Source organism: Gracilinanus agilis, chromosome 1 (genome assembly GCF_016433145.1).
Source record: "Gracilinanus agilis isolate LMUSP501 chromosome 1, AgileGrace, whole genome shotgun sequence".
NCBI lineage: Eukaryota > Metazoa > Chordata > Mammalia > Didelphimorphia > Didelphidae > Gracilinanus > Gracilinanus agilis.
In genome coordinates this window covers 308,608,337-308,621,483 of record NC_058130.1, presented here as the reverse complement: position 1 = coordinate 308,621,483, position 13,147 = coordinate 308,608,337, and positions in this window count along the sequence as shown.

The following is a 13,147-nucleotide window of genomic DNA, read 5'->3' as shown; positions in this document are numbered from 1 at the left end:
AATCTTTGTAAATGTACCATGTGCAGCTGAAAAGAAGGTGTATTCCTTTTTATCCCTATTTATTTTTCTCCACATATCAATTAAATCTAATTTTTCCAGGACTTCATTCATCTCTCTTACCTCTTTCTTATTTGTTTTTTGGTTTGATTTATCTAGATCTGAAAGAGGAATATTTAGATCTCCCACTATTATGGTTTTACTATCTATTTCCTTCTTGAGCTCTGCCAGTTTCTCCTTTATGAATTTGGATGCTATACCACTTGGTGCATATATATTGAGCAGTGTTATTTCCTCATTGTTTATACTGCCTTTAATCAGGATGTAATGACCTTCCCTGTCTTTTTTAATCATATCTATTTTTACTTTGGCTTTGTCAGAGATCATGATAGCCACTCCTGCCTTCTTTTTTCTCATTTGATGCCCAAAAGATTTTGCTCATACCCTTAACCTTGAACTTGTGTGTGTGTACCCGCCTCATATGTGTTTCTTGTATACAACCTATGGTAGGATTTTGGTTTCTGATCCACTCTGCTATTTGCTTCCGTTTTATGAGTGAGTTCATCCCGTTCACATTCAGAGTTACAATTGTTAGTTGTGTATTCACTGACATTTTTGTATCGTCCCCTATACCCACTCCTTCTATTACTCTATTTTCTTTTACACCAGTGGTTTGCTTTGAGCCGGTATCCCTTATCCCCTCCCTTGATTGACTTTCCTTTCTAGCCCCTCCTTTGTTGTTCCCCTATTTTTGTTTTTTTTAAAAACTAAATGAAATCCCTCCTCCTTCTTCTCCCCTCCCTTTTTTGGCCTCCCCACTACCCTGCTCCCTTTGGTTTATCCCTTCTGACTTTCTCAGTAGGGTTAGATAGAGTTTTTTATCTGAATGGATAATAAAGCTACTCTTCCTTCTCCGGGTTGATTACACTGAGAGTAAGGTTTGATTATGCTCTCTTCCTCTCCTTCTTATGGTATTATTCATCCCCTCCCCTTCCCATGTCCTCTTTGTGTGTAGTAGAATATCTTATTTTTCTTATTTACTCGGATTTTTCTTGGTGTCCTCTACTATTCGCCCCTCTTTTCCCACCCCCCATGTCTTCTTAGACCATTTAGTATCCTGTCCTCTCCCTATGAATTATTCTTCTGGTTGCTATAATAGTGAATATTATAATAGTGTATAGAGTTCACTACAGAGAATTATACATAGCATTTCTCCACCAAGTAATACTGATAATTAGATCTTATTTATGCCCTTAAAGAGTCAAGCTTAAAAGACTATGAGTTTTCTTTCTTTTCCCTCTGTTTCTTATTTACCTTTTCATCTTTCTCTTGATATTTGTGGTTGAGTGTCAAACTTTCCATTTAGTCCTGGTCTCTTTTGTGCAAAATCTTGGAATTCTTCAATTTTGTTGAATGCCCATACTTTCCCCTGAAAGTATATGGTTAGTTTCGCTGGGTAGTTGATTCGTGGCTGAATGCCCAGCTCTCTTGCCTTTCTGAATATTGTATTCCACGCCTTGCGGTCTTTTAGCGTTGAGGCTGCCAGATCCTGTGTGATCCTTATTGGTGCTCCTTGATATTTGAATTATCTCTTTCTGGCTTCTTGTAAGATTTTTTCTTTAACTTGAAAGCTCTTCAATTTCGCTATTATACTTCTGGGTGTTGACTTTTCTGGGTCCAGTGTAGAGGGTGTTCTATGGATCCTTTCAATGTCTATATTGCCCTCTTGTTGTAGAACTTCGGGGCAATTTTACTGAATAATTTCTTTAAGTATGGAGTCCAAGTTTCTATTAATTTCTGCCTTTTCTGGAATACCAATGATTCTCAAGTTGTCTCTTCTAGACCGGTTTTCTTGGTCTGTCACTCTCTCATTGAGATATTTCATGTTTCCTTCTATTTTATCAGTCTTTTGACTTTGTTTTATTTGTTCTTGTTGTCTTGAGAGATCATTGGTTTCTAAATGTTCGATTCTAGCCTTTAAGGACTGGTTTTCGGCTTTAATGTTTTGGTTTTCAGCTTTAATGTTTTGGTTTTCGGCTCTAATGTTTTGGTTTTCAGCTTTAATGTTTTGGATTTCGGCTGTAATTTTTTGGTTTTCCTTTTCAATCTGGCCATTTTTGGTCTTCAGTTCACTTGTCTCACTTTCCAATTGCGAAATTCTGCCTTTTACACTGTTATTTTCTTGCCAGATTTCTTCCATCTTCCTCAGCATTTCATTTTTAAACTCTTCCATAGCTTGTGACCAGCTTTCATTTTTTGGGGGAGGTTTGGATTTTTGTTTTCCCTCCTCTGGTGTCTGGATTTTCTCTGTGTAGAAGTTTTCCAGTGTTTCAGAGTTTCTCTTGATAGTCTTTTTCTTCTGCACTTCCTTATTGCTGACCATTGTTGGCCCCGCCCCTTTTCAGCTTTGTCTTTGCACTCAGGGTCTGCCTGGGCCTTTCAAGCTCCCGGGGCTCCAAGTCTCCTTGTCCTCGGAGTCAGGCTTCCTGGTAGTTCCCGGTCTGCCCCTCTGCCCGAGGTTCCTTCAGCAGTCTTTGGGTCTGCACCGCTGCACTGGGTCCCCACTGGAGGTGCAAGCCTGGGCTGGAGATCATTATTCAAGCCTAGGGCACTGCCTTTGCCTGCGCAGATGCTCTTAGGGCACTGCCTTCACCCCTGAAGAAGGTAGTGAAAGTCCCTGGGCTGGAGATCTTTATTCGCACCTGAGGCAATGCCTTCAGCGCTTGGGAAAGGCTGTGTTTTAGGGTCCTTTGTCTGGGCTGAGGCGGTGCCTTCACCCATGTGGACACGGGGAAAGTCCCTGCGCGCCCCCCAGCCACCTGGGGTCCCTCGTCTTGCTGCACACAGGTACAAGCCCTGGGGCTGCCAGTGATTATCTGGTTGCCCCAGTCCTGTTTTCCCACTTGTGCATTGGCGTTGTGCAAGGTGTGCGGTGTGGGGGGTGGGGGAGGGGCTTCTTCCTCTCGCGTTTTAGTGAGAGCTGTTTCACCCCTTTATAGCGTGGAAATGCCCCGATTCTGCGTACCTTCAATGCTGCGCCCTGTTGTGGGGTTCCTTCGTTCCTCTGGACTCATTTTTATTTCCCCTTGAGGAGTTCTGTATGCTTCAGTCAGGAGAGATCGAGCAGCTGCTCCTTACTCTGCTGCCATCTTAACCGGAAGTCGATTTAATTGAGAGCAACACTTTTTGGAAAGGAAAATTGTATATTAATATCACTGAAGTAAAAAAATGAAGAAAGTGCAGGGGGAAGAAAGAATTAGGAAATATGCTTTTTTTCTAGGGTGGGAAAGGGAAGAGTGAAGCAAATGAGAAACAGAGACACAGACAGTTAAAGAGAGTACAATAAAAGCAAACTCAAGAAAGCTGAAATTGGTTTGGGTAATGTCAGGGAAGGAGACCTGAGGAAGAAGGAGCCTAGATTCAAATTGTGATAAGCAAAGGACACTACAAAATATTGACATAAAAATCAAATATAACTAATAGAAGACAATACAATAAATAAAACCCTAAAATAGATGAATTTGATTTTAAAACCAGATGGATTAGAATAGATGATAGGAAAGCAAAATCAAATAGTTTGCTACATAAAAAATACATTTAAAACACATACACATGAAGTATATATGAGGGCATAGAACAAAATATGTTGTTTCTTTTTATTTCAAATTTTATAAAACAAATATTTCCACATGCAATTCAAAAATAAGATTGTACATAAATGGAGTCACATATCTCTTATATTTGTTTATTTAACTACATAGTAAATCCCAACCACAAGTGTCTTAACCTCTACCCTCACCCTTGCATCATGAAGTTATCATCCAAGAGACCAACATGTTCATAAATATTGTCTTTCATGCTTTCACCTTTTAGTTCACTATCTGGAGGTAACATTCACAATTTATTTTTCTAGCACAAATCCTATAAATATGTATAATGTTCTCTTGGTTCTACTCATTTCACTATTCATTACTGTGTTTCAAGAGATTCTAAAATCCAATAGTTGGAATCATGATATCAAATAATATAATAATAAAAAACAAACAGTCTAAGATAACTCAAAGGAAAAACTGCATTATTTTTAAAGGTACCATGGGCATAATGCAAAGAGGGATTGGTTTGAAGAAAAATAATCCATTTCATTTTGGAAACAATGAGTTTGAGATATCTCTGGAACACCCAGAAATAGACTCACAAAAGAAAATTGATAATAAAGGACTGATACTAAGGAGAGAAATGAGGATTAAACATGTAGATCTGGAAATTGTCTTTATATGGAACTGGTGGGGAAAAAGGAAGGATCCTATGAAGACTGGGCATCAAAAGAAGACTGGGCATCATAGAAGAAGTGGTATTCACTCTTTATAGATGGAGGGAGGAGGGGCAAATATATGCAAAATAGATTTATACTGACAAACTTCCCTAGATCCCTTTTACATATCTATTTATTATAACAGGCTTCTACCAGATGTACTTGTGTTTCAGAAAATCTGATTGGACCTATAATCTTATTGAATTGTTCTTTTCTGGAGAGGTGATAAAGATAATGCTGTTACTTACTAATATACTTTTCCAAGGGCACTAAAAGATGAGGAGTTCACTTTCACAACAGATAACACCATCCCTGTACTTCATGGTCTTATTGATCAAGTCCTGTGTTTTGCTTCCCTGGGGTTTTGTCCCTCTTGCAGAGTATATTTGCCCCTTCTCCTTCTCATAGACTACCCTTTACCATCTCTTCCTCCCAGGGCTGGTAGTCATTAGAAGCTGGGTTATATTCTCTGATAGATCCTCTCTCCTGGTGATTGCAATCAAGACAGTGTTCCTTATCCACTCCAATTAGGGCCCTGGCACCTAGGAAGAATACTTTTTTTCTGCACCTAACTTATTTCACTATAACTCAGAGGCTGTCACCAAATAGACTTCTGATACTACCCCGAGTGTCCCTTCCTTTTTTAGGAGCCCCCATTCCCCATCATCACATTTCTTGACTACTGCTTACCCCCATTCTCCACCATTCCCAGTAGTTTGGAGTCATCAGCCAGATTGTGGTAGCAGGTCCTGGATTCTGAGAGATAAGCTTTTCTTCCTTTGAATATGACTTTTCCCAACCAGGACAAACTAGTCTATCCATTTCCTTTCCACCTCAATTGAACTTGTTCCCAGTGAAAAACTCTTAGCTACTTACCCCTGGCTGAAGGAAAAGAAGAGAGAAGGCTAGAGAATGAAAATACTCTTCTGGAAAGATGTTCCAACTATAATATTAGAGCCTCTCTCTTCTCTATGTCTATAAAATCAATCATTGAAAAACAAAGAGCCTAATATTTCTTCTACAATGCTAAATGCTGTGGATGACACAAAAGTATCAGGCATGATCTCTGTCATGAAATAGTTTATAATCTAGTTAGAAGATTGGCACATACTGAAAATTGAAGGAACAATAGTAGACAGGATGCATACAGTGCAGGTCAAAATTGTGTGATGCTGACAATAAATATAGTAGGAGACAAGAGGGAAAAGGAAACTCAATGAAGCCTAGATGCAATAGGAAAGGAAGGCTTCAGGAAGAAAGCTGGATACCAGCTCAAATCTAAAGAATGGGTAAGAATTGAATTGATGAAAAGAGAAAAGGGAGGAGATCCCCACGTAAAGGAAATAACATAAATTGCCACCTTTTTCCATGACTTTTTAAGAGAATCAGCTCTATTCTCTCAAAGTAGATGAAATTCACAGGGAAGCTTTTCCCCATGATTCATGTATATTTAGGGAGAGGAGTATCTGAGGCCTCACCACATTCTAATACTTGTAGTCCAAAACCCAGGAAAGAGATGAGCAATGTTAATAGACTCTCTGTGTCATTCTAATGGCCAAATGTACTTCTCTCTCTCTTCCTTGAAAAACATGGGGACTTATGGGTGAGGAATTCTGCATATCCTGTTAGAGATCTGTTTTTGATGAGTTGCTTTCTTTCATTTACCTCTCTGGGCCTCAATCCTCATCTTCATTTGTAAAGTGAAAGGGATGGGCTGGATGGCTTTTGAGATCTCACCTAATTTTAAATATATTAAGCAATACTTTTTTATAAAAATAGAAATCCCTTACAGGGTCAGAGTGGGAAGAAAGTTGGTAAGGGTGTATTAGTGAATGAATGTGTCATAAAAGGAATTTGGTAGGACTCCTTTGCTTATTTTATCAACTAATTAGTATAGTATTGTGATTAGTTGTTCTTTGAATGTTTGATAGAATTCACTTGTGAATCCATCAGGCATTGGCGATTTTTTCTTTTTTTTTCCTTTTTTTTTAAAATTTATTAATATTCATTTTTAACATGGTTACATGATTCTTGCTCCTACTTTCCCCCTTCAACCCCTGCACCCCCACCAATAGCTGACACACATTTCCACTGGTTTTATCATGTGTCGTTGATCAAAACCTATTTCCAAATTGTTGTTAGTTGCATTGGTGTGGTAGTTTTGAGTCTACATCCCCAATCATGTCCGCCTCATCTCATGCGTTGATGCATTTGTTTTTCTTATATGTTTCCTCTCCTGCAGTCCTTCCTCTGAACGTGGGTAGCGTTCTTTACCATAAATCCCTCAGAGTTGTCTTGTGTCATTGCATTGCTGCTGGTAGAGAAGTCCATTACATTTGATTTTACCACAGTGTATCAGTCTCTGTGTACAGTGTTCTTCTGGCTCTGTTCTTCTCACTCTGCATCAGTTCCTGGAGGTCTTTCCAGTTCACCTGGAACTCATCCAGTTTATTATTCCTTTTAGCACAATAGTATATTGAGCACCAGCATATACCACAATTTGTTCAGCCATTCCCCAATTGAAGCATATAACCTCCTTTTCCAGTTCTTTGCCACCACAAAAAGTGCAGCTATAAATATTTTCATACAAGTCTGTTTATCTATGATCTCTTTGGGGTAGAAATCCAGCAATGGTATGGCTGGACCAAAGGGCAGGCATTCTTTTATAACCCTTTGAGCATAGTTCCAAATTGCCAGCCAGAATGGTTGGATCAGTTCACAACTCCACCAGCAATGCATTAATGTCCCAGTTTTGCCACAGCCCCTCCAGCATTCATTAATCTCCCCTTCTTTTATTTTAGCCAATCTGCTAGGTGTGAGGTGATACCTCAGAGTTGTTTTGATTTGCATTTCTCTTATTATTAGAGATTTAGAACACTTTCTCATGAGCTTGTTGATACTTTTGATTTCTTTATCTGAAAATTGCTTATTCATGTCTCTTGCCCATTTATCAATTGGGGAATGGCTTGATTTTTTTTTATACAATTGGTTTAACTCCTTGTATATTTGAGTAATTAGACCCCTGTCAGAGTTTTTCGTTATAAAGATTCTTTCCCATTTTGTTCTTTCCCTTCTGATTTTGGCTACATTGTTTTTGTTTGTACAAAAGCTTTTTAGTTTGATATAATCAAAATCATTTATTTTACATTTTGTAACTTTCTCTAACTCTTGCTTGGTTTTAAAATCTTTCCTTTCCCAGAGATCTGACAAGTATACTATTCTGTGTTCACTTAACTTATTTATAGTTTCCCTCTTTATAATCAAGTCATTCACCCATTCTGAATTTATCTTGGTGTAGGGTGTGAGATCTAAACCTATTCTCTCCCATATTGTTTTCCAAATTTCCCAGCAGTTTTTGTCAAATAGTGGATTTTTGTCCCAAAAGTTGGGCTCTTTGGGTTTATCATACACTGTCTTGCTGCTGTCACTTATCCCAAGTCTATTTCACTGATCCTCCCTTCTGTCTCTTAGCCAGTACCATACCATTTTGATGACTGCTGCTTTATAGTACAGTTTAATATCTGGTACTTCTAGGCCTCCTTCCTTCACATTTTTTTCATCGTTTCCCTTGATATTCTTGATCTTTTGTTATTCCAAATGAACTTTGTTATAGTTTTTCCTAATTCAGTAAAAAAGTTTTTTGGTAGTTTGATAGGTATGGTGCTAAATAGGTAAATTAATTTGAATAGAATGGTCATTTTTATTATGTTAGCTCATCCTACCCATGAGCAATCAATATTTTTCCAATTGTTTGGATCTAGTTTTAATTGTTTGGAAAGTGTTTTGTAGTTGTTTTTGTATAATGCCTGCTTCATTGTCCCTAACAACTTGGAGTATGGAGAAGAGTTCTCCAAATATTTTCACCTTTTCCCCCCTGGGATGGAGATCAGCCAAATTTAGAACACAGTAGTTATTTGACAATGGCAGAAATAAAAGCATCATGAACTTGATGTAAGTCACTGCACAATTCTCACTACTTTCTAGACTAGTTTAATATGTCTACCTTTTAAAAAACCACTTCTGGTTGATTACACCTCCCCCACCAAGTATACTAAGTCTTTTATAACCAAGTTTATCTTCTTAATAACCTGATAACCACACTCAATTTCCTTTCCTTATTCTCATTAATTCTACATTCACACCTTATACTCTAGCCCTATTCAACAACCCATCAATCTACACAATTAGTTTGCTTTATCTCTAATTGTTCTCTTTTTCTCTTATTTGACATTTGTTGCCAATTACCTTCTCCTTCTCCTTCTTGAGTGTTTCTTTTTCCAGTATTTCTTTCTAATCTTATTTGATCCTTTTAATTCTTTCTTAAACCTTATTGCTCCTGCTAGTCTTTGAACTTGAAAGTAGGATGTAGACCATTCTTCAGGCCTTCAAATTGTTCTCAATTTTTTTCTCAAATTTTATCTCAGTTTCTCCTTTCCAATTCAACCTTTGTCTACCTTCACAAGTCAAAATTCTTTCATATTACCTACAAAATTGCTTTCTTTGTATTTTCTTTTCTTTCACAATCTTCTCCCACAGCCCCAAAATAGGATGCCCTTTTACCAAATGATTTTGGATACTGGATCTTCCTGTTTGGAAAATCAAATCTTCCTTTCATGTTCCAAAGTCCCTTCTCTCACAATCTTTTGAATAAGCACTATCTCTCCAATTGATCAAGAGGAATGGAATTCCATAAAAGAGACAAGAAAATATGTATTACCCATATAGATCTTTTCACAGGATGTCACAATTGAAATGCAAAGACACTACCAAGATGTCAGATACAAGAAGAATGTTTCTAAAATATTTCTAAAGCAAGTTCTTTAAAATTAGTGAGAAAAGTCTGCTCCATTTTAGTCATAATCTACTTTATTATGGATAGCAAATGAAAAGTGTTACTCAAAAACAAGTTGCTCTTTCCACTATAAAATTACAATAAGGCAAATATGAGAATGAGACTACAAGGCAACACATAATCCTTAGAAAGATCCTAAATTTTAATTCTCTCAGTTTTCCACTGGTTCTTTCTAACAACAATGTTTAAAAAGAAATTGAAAGCAAATATCATCTTTGTGTGTGTTACATTAAATATATGGATACATTGTAAAATAACACGGATAAGAAGAAAATGATAGAGAGACAGAAACAGACTGAGACAGAAAAAGTAAGTCATTTAAATATTTCCTGAGTGGAATTTTATTACTTTTTCCTTGGTAGTTGATGTCTAGGAGGTTTCGGTCTAAACAAAAATAGGGCAGACAACCAGAATTGGAGGATAGGACTTTGGGATAGTAAATAGATAAAGTCACCAATCTTCCTAGCAAAAAGCTACCTGAGATATAATTTGTAAATGTTTTGTTGATAGGAACAACCAGCAAAAGACAGAGATTTCAGAAACACCTGGTTGTTCCTATCAACAAAACATTTACAAATTATATCTCAGGTAGCTTTTTGCTAAGTTATCATTTTAAAATGCAATTAATACTAAGTAAACTATAATACATTAAGATTATACAACTCCCTTTAACTCTTTAATATTCCCCAAGTAACATTCTGCTCTTAATTAGAATGTGCTGACAAGTGTCTGCCAGTTTATTGGCAATAACATTTCTCAGTATAAATTCATATACTGATTTCCTAACTCATGAATCACCCTAAGTTTGATTCATGTAAGTCAGTTCTCTGGGACCTGATCACCCCTTAATGAAATGATAAAAATCAATTTTTCAATCAAGCAAAACTAATAAGCAGAGGCTGCAATTGTGATGAGCCTACCACAGTACACACATTCCACAAGTCTTTGCCTGAAACCAGAAATAATTTTAAATGTTGTGCTAAAAATTCCCTTACTAAGTGATAGCTAGAAAATATTGTATTCTGAAATGAAAAGTTAATGAAATAAGTGTCCAAAAAATAGCTGTGAATCCTGGCTACTACACAGGAAAAATATGACCCAAAGAACCAGGCTCTTACATCCCATAAGCCTAACACAGTGAGTAAATTTCTTTGAGCCAAAATCATAACTTCATGCTTTAAAAAATTATAAGTATCTACAAACATAGTATTTTTGAGAATGAAAATGAACTCATAACTCCATTGCACATCCAAAAAATAGGTTTTTAGGAGTCTGGTGAATACATAGTGGATATCTAGATTTTTACATAACAGGAAGAGATGACAAATGCCATCTGGTGGAGTCACATCTTGTGGGGTTTCATGGTTACTAGGATCTAAAGTCAATTCATTAGGTAAAAGTTGAATATATTCAAATTATCTTCGAAAATCCCCTAAGCTGGCTGATTTGGAATTCCTTGCTCCTCATTATAGGGCTGATTCTCTTTTGCAGGAGATTTGTGTAGCAGGTAATAGTTAAGTCTTTTCTCACAAGGTATTGCCATGGATAGAAACCTGTTTATAGTACATGTCATTCCCCTCTAAGTTTAATTAGCTAAAAAAAGACTATAACTTTCTTATTTGGATGAAAACTAATTTAAGAAAGAAGTTCCTCCCCACTGGAAAGGATGAAGAATTCTTCAAATTAAGATTTTCTTTCCAAAAGTGACTGAAGAAAACAATAGCACCTCAGCCTTTGGGACCCTGCTTAAAAAAGGAACAGTTGGCTGTTCACAACTAGTTCACAAGTGCCTGAGCTAGATGCTTCTCCCATTCATAAAAGCTAAAACCCAGACTATGGTAGTAGGAAGTCCTTATAGTGTCCTGAGGAATAAATTGTAAACATTTTTCCTGGGGATATGGCCAAGAATGTGAGCACACCCAGGGATGGGGTAGGCAAGGGAAGCCTGTTAAGAAAAAGTAGCAGGATCAGGAGCATAGGAAGCCCTGGGATTCCCCCCCACCCCACAGGCTTTTTTTAAAATTTAAACATTTATTAATATTCATTTTTAACATGGTTACATGATTCATGCTCCTACTTTCCCCTTCACCCCCCGCACTCCCCCCACCCTTGGCCAATGCACATTTCCACTGGTTTTGTCATGTGTCGTTGATCAAGACCTATTTCCAAATTGTTGTTAGTTGCATTGGTGTGGTAGTTTCAAGTCCACATCCTCAGTCATGTCCACCCCGACCCATGCATTCAAGCAGTTGTTTTTCTTATATGTTTCCTCTCCTGCAGTTCTTCCTCTGAATGTAGGTAGCGTTCTTTACCATAAATCCCTCAGAGCTGTCCTGGGTCATTGCATTGCTGCTGGTACAGAAGCCCATTACAATTGATTTTACCACAGTATATCAGTCTCTGTGTACAATGTTCTTCTGCCTCTGCTCCTTTCGCTCTGCATCAGTTCCTGGAGGTCTCTCCAGTTCACCTGGAACTCCTCCAGTTTATTATTCCTTTTAGCACCATAGTATTCCATCACCCGCATATACCACAGTTTGTTCAGCCATTCCCCAATTGAAGGACATACTCTCCTTTTCCAGTTTTTTTTGCTTTTTACAAAGAGACTGAGTTCCAAATGAACAAATTCAGAATCTATACTCCAAAGCATAGCAGCAGATTCCTGGGGGGAAGAAAAGAAAGATGAGAAGGAACAGCCACGATATTCATTGGCCATTCTTCACCCAGACAAAGTCAGCCTCCTATAAGAAAAAAATGGTTTGAGATAGGTCAGTAAAAGAAGGCAAAAGGAGAGGAGAATAATTGGTAAAGAGAATGGAGAGATGAGGTGTTTCATCTACATGGAAGGGAGAAAATGCTCATACATCAATCAAAACAACCATCTTACTACCAAATGCACTAGATTGCTTATATGGGATAATTTGTACTAACATTATTGCATGTTATTGGGTCTGGCACAAGAAATAAAAATATTAAAACCCAGAATGGGATAATTATACTAGCTAGGTACATTCCATATAAAATTTCAGTCTCAAAGAAAAAAAACAGTCATTTATTTACCTTTATATGTTTTCTGGCAAACATTTACATGAAAAGTCAGAAAATTTAGCTAAATACCAACATTTTTATTTTCTTATTCAAGAAATTATTTCCATAGAACTATTAAGGCAGGTCTACAATTGACTAAACAAACATTTTTTTTGCCAGCTAATCAGTTAAAACATTGCTTTCTGTTGCTATGCTTCCAATTTCAGTCATGGGTGGACTATCTTTCAGATGTTGCTGGAAAGTTGAGTTCTGATGCAATGTAGCCTATAAAATGTTGCCCTTCAAACTACTTTACTTCAATACAATCTCTTAGACAGTGTATTGTAGGCAAAAGCCTTGAAGATATCAAGAAACCAAGTTATTAAAGAATAAGTGAAAATTTTGCCTTTCAGTTAAGAACAAAGCAGCTTTCAAAAGAAAAACAAACTGCCCCCCAAACCTCAGCAAACCTTTATGAGAATTTAAATCACACAGAGTTTTACTTATAGAAATTAAATAGTACAAATGGGAGAGAGGGTCATTTGCCTAATTAATTCAGAGCATGCATATTGCCTACAAGTTAGAGAACCATGCAATAAGAATAAATTACATAGTACTAAATAAAGTGAAAATTTATCAGATTCATTTACTCAAGAAAAATTAAGCACCTATTATGTTCATGGAAGTATGCTAAGTATTGGAACATATAAACATTAAATAAAAAGGATTACTTATTTAAAGGTGTGTGTGTTATTTAGAATTTCTGGGGTTCAATTTAGAGGTATTGAGGCTCATTTGAGACTCAAGATATGTAGATATATGACAAACTTCCTGTGGACATGTGGGGGACTTTGAGACTACATTTTCTGTGATCCAATGGGTTTCCGGTTTTGGATGTGATGACGTCAACCAACGTAGAGAGTGACTTAAATGGGGAGATGAGGCTTTGACTGCTCTCT